Source organism: Diuraphis noxia, unplaced genomic scaffold (genome assembly GCF_037042655.1).
Source record: "Diuraphis noxia isolate RWA-SAM2 unplaced genomic scaffold, SU_Dnox_SAM2 contig0004, whole genome shotgun sequence".
Lineage (NCBI taxonomy): Eukaryota > Metazoa > Arthropoda > Insecta > Hemiptera > Aphididae > Diuraphis > Diuraphis noxia.
This window is the reverse complement of record NW_028301714.1, coordinates 8,061,931-8,070,659: the sequence shown is the minus strand read 5'-3', so window position 1 is coordinate 8,070,659 and position 8,729 is coordinate 8,061,931. Positions and strand designations below refer to the sequence as shown.

The 8,729-nt window shown below is 27.2% G+C and overlaps 1 pseudogene; it reads right to left on the bottom strand.

Annotated features, from left to right (window-relative positions):
* Positions 1-1,184: 1,184 nt before the first annotated feature.
* LOC149055635 (uncharacterized) overlaps positions 1,185-8,729 on the bottom strand; it is a 38,911-nt pseudogene continuing 31,366 nt past the window's right edge.

Genomic DNA, 8,729 nt, shown 5'->3' with positions numbered 1-8,729 from the left:
GTAAGAATGATCATTTTAATACTCAAATTTGTAATACATTGACCGGGCATTGTACTAGATTGCCCGGGCAAAGTGTACCCTGCCCAGATTCAAGTGGGCAGATGTGATCTTCGATGTATTCTGGGAGTTATACTTTCTGGTAATTAATTTTAAAATAATTTTAATTATAAAATAATTTTTAAATTAATATTTTTTTTTATAGTAAAAGATAATTTATATGAAATTGGAACAAACGAGGGCAGATTACATCAACTCTACAGTCGGAACCAATTCACAATATGTAAAGAGGTGTTTATCCAGGCTGATGATGTGCCACCAGTACAAATTTCATCAAGAGAAGTGGCAAGAAAATCTTCTAATTTGGGCAGCTAAGGGTACGATAGGTGTACTTGCAATACATTGTGTAAAACCAACCGGTGTAAATGTAAAAGATCTGGTCATCTTTGCAACTCAAAGTGTCATAATAGTGGTGTATGTGGTAATAAATAAAGCAAATAAATAATAATTGTAATTTAATAATAAATTAATTAAATATTAAAGCTGTGCAACTTTATTTATTTTTAATATCTTTATTTTTAATTTTTTATATAATATTCAATATTTAATCTACTGTGCCCATATCTAATTGGGCACTGTATACAATGCCCGGGCAACGTTAACTTATTCTAACTTTGCCCTTGAAAATCGGACATTGTGCACAATGACCGGGCACTGTGCACAATGTTCGATTTTCTACTTTGCCCGTAACATATATATACACAGGGTGTCACCGGTTTCCGCCAATGATAAATTATAGAATTTTAAAGTTTGGGAACCCTTACGTAAATATTTAATAATTTTTCAAATTTTATGAAGTAACTTTAATATACACACTACACACATTTTGTAGAATTAAATAATATTATTTTCTTATTAAAATATTAACAAAATTATTCTATTAAAATCATTATTATATTTACTTATACACTATACAATAATTTGCTATACATACTATGAATACAGTATTATATTATATTTGTTTTCAATTTTGATAACAATATGTCAATATGTCAGCGTTCGATTGAAGGTTGAAACTTGAAATAATTGAAATCACATAGTAAAAAACTGAAACATATAATTGTAATAAAATTAAATATTATATATAATATACGTATATAATATATTTTAAATATTTTATTCAAACTTTATTTGGCATAATGGTTTGATATCAGTTTTATACGAATTCATATCTGCTGAATTCATCTCGTTGATATTTTGAGATTAATTCTTCATTTCGTTTACGTTTATCATTTGTATTTTTTCTTGGTGTTTTACATTCATTTATACTCTTTAAAGTTACATAGATGTTAGTTTGAATATTGTCTATAAGTACAGTTATCCATATGGTGTTCGCTTATAAAAATGATCTTTGAATCAGGGCCTTGCACCCGAATCATTTATTCGGGTTTCGGGTGCTGGATGTATTTGGGTGTTCAAACACCCGAATGAAAAATTTAAATAAGCATTTGGGTTTTCAAAACCGTTATTATTCGGGTTAATATTGGTTAATATGGGTGCTGAGAAATCTGGATAAAACAGAACTTTTTATGACCCCCCCCCCCCCAAAAAAAAAAAAAAAAAACAGAAAGTGTTCATGTTTATGTTATTTATAATAAAATATATATATATATATATATATATATATATATATATATATATATATATATATATATATATATAAATGATTTATCCAAATTCACAACGTTTGTTTTTAACTAAACTATAGGTTAATTAATGTACAGTAGTTACCTTTTTCTATGAACTATAAGAAATAAGACAGTGGGAAACTAATTATTTAACTACCAATTCGTTTTATTATAGGCATTAGAGTCCACGAAATTCATTTTTTTATATCTATATGTACCTTAAGTTCTTAACATCTTAACAAACATTATATAAGTTTCCAAATACTTATCTGTTTTCTATTTTAAACATTGATATTAAGTGTTAACTCAAATAACCTAACAAATACCTACATTAACTACTAACCAGAGCTGGAGCTCAATGGCTATTTAAATAGTCGTAGACTCGTAAACCGAATGTGATACAAATTACAAATGTACAATTTACCACATGCCAAGCCGACGGATATAATAAATAATAAAATATTAAAATGTTTAAAATATATGGCCATAGGGGCGCTGACTGCTGAGCCATTGACAAATAAAATAAAATATAAATTATGATTTCGTGATTAACGAAAAACTGGTAAATAATAAATATAGCCACGTATTACGATATTCGAGTTACTAAATTAGATATTATAGGACATAGGTAATTCCGCTTTGGAAGTTCGTCGCAAATAATGAAATAACACATGTTATTATCAGTTATTAGTGTTTGGTATTTTGGTCACGGCTGTCAATACTTTCAGTTTTGTTGAGACCACGTCTTTTATATTGCTATTGGCTATATTTGGATTTATTTTACTAATAAAGTAATAAATTATATCATATAATAGGTATAAGAAATAATTAAATACTTAATATTTTAATCAGAATCAATTAAATTATTAAACATTTTAATGGATTTTATTTTCAAGAAATTACCTATGATTGTTTGTAAGATTGTTCCTGATATTATTATTATTGATTGTTTAACTCTACAAAATCGAATTCACCACAAGAAATACATACGAAATGATATGTCGCATGAAGAATGAAAAAAAAATTATTCGGGATTTCGGGTTAACCCGAATATTTATTCGTGTTTTGGTTAATACGGGTGTTTTGAAAACAGAATCATTCGGGTTATACGGGTTTCGGGTGTTTGATTTTTAAAGGTGTTTAGGGGTGTTAGGGGTTCGGGTTAAATCGAGCGCAAGGCCCTGCTTTGAATACAGAATGAAATGATTCACACGCGTTCGTCGTCCTAGTTAAACTTGCCGATAATGCAGCCCACAGTGATGGATGATGATTTTAATAGAATAATTTTGTTAGTATTTTAAGAGGAAAATAATATTATTTAACTCTATAAAATGTGTGTAGATTAAAGTTACTTCATAAAATTTGAAAAATTATTAAATATTTACGTTAGGGTTCCCCAAAATTTAAAATTCTATATAATTTATCATTGGCGGAAAAAGGTATTAGCGGAAAACGGAAAGGTAATTTTTGGCAGAAACCGGTGACACCCTATACACATTTTCAGATAAATTTCAAATTTTTAACCCTTTCTGTACGCGCATGCGCAATGCAACTTATATATTTTTTAATAGCAACCGGTATTTTTGATGCCAAATTCGGATAGACTGAATTTTTTTAAGATATTTTGACCAATTAAACCATGGCCCTTAAATCAAAATTGACTGAATAAGAGCCATTCAAATTTTAATAAATAATACATTTTTACAATTCATTATAAAATGCATAAAACTATTTAAAATTATTTATTATTGGTTTTTTTTTGAATATTTTTACATATCAATTTTAATTAAATAATTTTATATCCATATTATGTTAATCTTATTTATAACACGTATGAAAAAAAAATACTTAAAAATATTCAAAAAGTAACCAATAATAAATAATTATAAACAGTTGTATGCATTTTATAATGAACTAGCTGAACCCGTGCACTTTGTAGCCCGTTAAAAATTCTATCTCTTTTATGGTCCATAGTTCATATTGTGTGTTAAATTCATTTCATGTGATGATGCTATCAGTATATTTTTATACATAATGATAGATAGTGGTTAAAATATACAGGGTGATTCTTTTAAGTGGGTACACTAATTATCTCGAAAAGTATTTACTTTTTTCAAAATAATTTTTTACATGGTTTCTAGTTGTTAAGAAACCAACGTTTTTATTAAAAAATTATATTTTTAAATATTTTTTATCCTTATCATTTTTTAAGTTTTTTACTTTTTTGAATGATAACATAGAGTTATAATTTCATATTCCAAAGCAGAATATTTTTCTAAGTATTTTGATTCATAAAAATCAAATTTAGGACAAGTGGTTTATGAGTTATATGTATTTAAAGTTTTGACAAGCGGAGTAGAGGACAAACATTTTGCGGGGTAACCCCGTACCACTCCACTCTGCCAATCTAAACTTTAAATACTTATAACTCAAAAACTACTAGCTCTAAACTCGATTTTTATGAATCAAAATACTTAGAAAAATATTCTACTTTGGAATATGAAATTAAAACTCTATGTCGTCATTCAAAAAAGTAAAAAACTTAAATAATGATAAGGATAAAAAATATTTAAAAATATAATTTTTTAATCAAAACGTTGGTTTTTTAACAACTTGAAACCATGTAAAAAAATATTTTGAAAAAAGTAAATACTTTTCGAGATAATTAGTGAACCCACTTAAAAGAATCGCCCTGTATTATAATCTTACAACGATATTCAATTTCGTATATCATTATGAAATTTTCTTCATTTTTTTCAATATAATGTTGACAATTTAAATATTCAATTCAATAGGCATAACACTTTCTAACTTACCATATTTTCTGCCCATATGTCTAATAAAATTCAATACCAAATTTTGTCACATTTGGTCCAGCTGTTTAAGAATGTATATAGGACTAACAGATAAATATATATATAACCATCACTAATAACACAGAGCAATAATAACCGTCACTAAAGCAACCATTTATAAATAAACAAAAATGTCCATTCTAAAAATAGTCCAGCTGCTCTCGAGAGCACTTGTTTGTATATATAGTTGCCTTTGACTACCAAAACATATTAATATTATTTATTTTATTTTTTACTGGGCAGATGGCGCCACTTTAATTTCATCACACCCTCATCATATTTCTCTAACCCGATAACTTTCTCAAATTTTTCATCCGTAAGAACCTTCTCCTGGCAATTACGACCTAAACAAAAAAAGAGTGAGCGAAATCGATTCAGCCGTTCTCAATTGATGAATTGTTATACATTTTTGTCTCCATTTTTATATAATAAATATATTGATTGTAAAAATGTATTATTTATTAAAATTTGAATGGCTCTCATTCAGTCAATTTTGATTTAAGAGCCATGGTTAACTGGTCAAAATATCTTAAAAAAATTCAGTCTATCCGAATTTGGCATCAAAAATACCGGTTGCTATTAAAAAATATATAAGTTGCATTGCGCATGCGCGTACAGAAAGGGTTAAAAATTTGAAATTTATCTGAAAATATGTGTATATATATATATATACAATTGGCTTGTAAAAAAAAATTCGATTTATTCTAACATAATTCGGCTCAGAAATTCAGTGTTTCCTAAATTGGTGAACACACATAATATAAGGGAAATATAAGTTTCATAATTATTTTAATTGTTTATAGAAATTACTAAATTAAGTATTTATATTATTATTTATTTATAATAATTATTATTATTTATTTATACGTTTAAACCTAATCTATTGCAATTTAATTCAGTATCAATCAATTTTATTTTAGTTTATTTACAACAAATTATTGTACATGGTTGTAGGTATAGATAAAAGTAGTAAATATTTGTATTTATGCAGGTGACTGATGGGACCAAAGCTTCATACCCCTTTCCCCGAAAAAAAATATTTGAGAACATTTTTAAAAATGAATCGCTTAATATGCATAGGAATGGCAATATTTTGTTTTTATTACTCTTGTATTTTTTGTTAAGACTTTTTTACTAAAAAAATAAGCCAAACGTTTGCCGAAATTATTTTAATAGACAACAATATTTGGAATTAAAATGATAATTATAAAATTCTATTTTAAATTTAAAAAAGCGGGTAAGTAGATGCCGCTCTGCTGTACATTAGGTGGTAGGGTGGACCTCTGACTAGGGTAGGTTAGATTTGAATGCAATGATAAGTATCATTGTATACGAAAAACGATTCTGAACGAAGATGATTTTTCAGTCTAGGATATATAATATTTAAATATTGTTATATATTCTATTTTGAAACAAATATTTTATTTTTCAATCAGGACGCATTTTGCATAAGGCATGGTTAATCAATTTTTCCAAAACCTTTGCATGTAGTTATCATAATTCATAATACCTTATATTATTATCATAGATATACATATACCTGGTTTGAGGATAAATCGTTATCATTACGCGATTTCATAAAAATTTAAAACTCAAACGCTCAAAACATTTTTCCTATAATGACGCTTCAAATTTCCTTTATAGCTATTTTAAGAAAAACTTAGTGTTGATTTTTTAACCTTAGATATAAATACAAACAATTTTATGAATTTTGAACTACAAAATAATTTACAATATTCATGGTTTTGACGAATTGTTGTCAATATTTGAACTTCAAATGCTTATAAAAAAAATTGTGCCTATGTATTCTTATAATTTTTTAATCACTTTAATAATAACTTATGAGGAACTTTGTATTAAATTTTCAAGTATTTTGATAGGGCCAAAAAAATTTTATCGACACTTCAAAAAAAAATTTTCAGACAAATTGAAAATTTCAGTCGTCTATAAATATCTCAAAAAAAGTCAAAATATTTTGAAAATTTAATCATGTTAAGAAAATACCAATCCTAATAAGTGGTAAAATTTTCAAGTATCTAGGACTTATACTTTTTGAATAATAACAAATATTTAAAATCGTTTCAGGATAAATCGTTATCGTTACGCTATTTCGTAAAAATTTAAAATTCAAACGCACTTAAAATTTTTTCTATAATGATACTTCGAGTTTTCTCTATAGCTACTTGAAGGAAAACTTATGGAGAACTTAGTGTTGTATTTTTAATCCTTAGTTATAAACGCAAAAAATTTTATGATTTTTCAACTTCAAAATTACTTGCAAATTTATTAAAAAAGCTTATTAAAAAAAATTGTGACTTACGATTTTTAATTTTTTTTAGCTACAATAAGAAAAACTCATAAGGAACCTTGTATTAAATTTTCAAGTTTTTTTGGTCGTCCAACATTTTTTTACCGACACTTCAAAAAAAAATTCTCAAAAAAAGTGTAAATTTCAGTGGTCTATAAATAACTCAAAAAAAGTCAAAAATTTTTGAAAATTAAACTGTATATAGATAACACTAACATAAACATTTGGTGAAAATTTCAAGTATTTAAAGTGATTATTTTTTGAATTACAACCATATAAAAAAATCGATTTGGTCGAAAACTGATTTTGCGTAAAAATTCCCGTTTTTCTGTCATTTTTTTTTTGTTTTTCTCGATTTTTTTGAAAACTGTTGGAAAATGTTTACTTTTGACCTCTATAATGCACCAAGGATCTTCAATTTTACATCGGAAACCACTCCCAAAGTTTGAAATCGAAGCATTATTTCGACTAGTTATGCTGTACACAGACACAAAAAAAAAAAAAAAAAAAAAAAAAAAAAAACACATCATTGTAAAATCAATACATTCATCACTTCGTTCAGAATCTAAAAATTACGTTTAAAAAAATTATACATTATTGAATATATTTTTAGGGTGATTCTTTTAAGTGGGTACACTAAATATCTCGAAAAGTATGAACTATTTTAAAATTTTTTTTTTTACAACTTCTAGGTTTATGTTTTTCTAAGACCGTATGATATTTAAATTTTTTTCACCCTTATATTTATTTGTGAAATCACTATCAACTTTTGATTTTCAAATGGTAACATATGCAGCATGTTTAAATTATTTCTTCATTTGTGAAGTCCAGGAGCTTTAACTGATAAATTCGATACCGTACGAACTATAATAGGTAACAATATCGATAACTGTTGTACTTTGTACCTGATTAGTTGAAAGTCTTATTACCCCTATAATATGCTAATTTTACCATAAAAGCTACGTTTTAATGACCTTGGCTGCCGTATTGAATCCCCTCCATTGTCTTCATTACATGACAATATTATGATATCATTACGACGCATAGCCCTATGTATTATTACCATAATAATAATATCATCAATATTTGGCGATACCTTTATCATTATTTATAATTATTTATGATCATGGTTTAATCGACTGTATTTATAACTTAGATCATACCCTATGGATGGAGCCATGGCCCATCTCGCCTGTGTAAACAATTTGAAGCACATATTAGCGACGAGTCTCTCCTTGAGATTCGGTATCTGCGAATGCGCGAGTCTACTCGTCACATATTTATTTAGTTATCACTCATGAGTTCCCTGGGAGAATTAAAAACATTAGAATAAATATGCTACGAGTATACTCACGCATGCGCAGATAATGAATCTCAAGGAGAGACTTGTCGCTTATATGTGCTTCAAATATCAGGCCATGGCTCCATCCATAGATCATTAGGAAAATGAAACACTAAAAACCTACAATAAAGGAATTAAAAAATTGCCAATAATGCTACAAACAAAAGCATTTAACCAGGAAAATGCAACTAAAAAAGACTTAAACATTTTTAAGTTTAGCTGATTAGTTTAGTTATGCTTGTCGGCATAACGTATTGTCGATTGCTAATATCGTGGTTCCGCGATTCGCGACAATACTCCGTACGCTAGCACTCGAATATAAACCCCCATAGAAATTCCTATAATTAGAAAATGCTAAATAATATTATTGTAAATTTATTTAGATATAGTAAACAAGTCAATAAATATCGTTCTCATTGCGTCTGAAGTCCAGACATAATATTATTACGACGATATTACAGACGTCGTTTTACGTAACCACTACTCCCCACTAGGTAATCAGTAATCACAAAATCTAAGAATCTGTTTTCAGAAATATT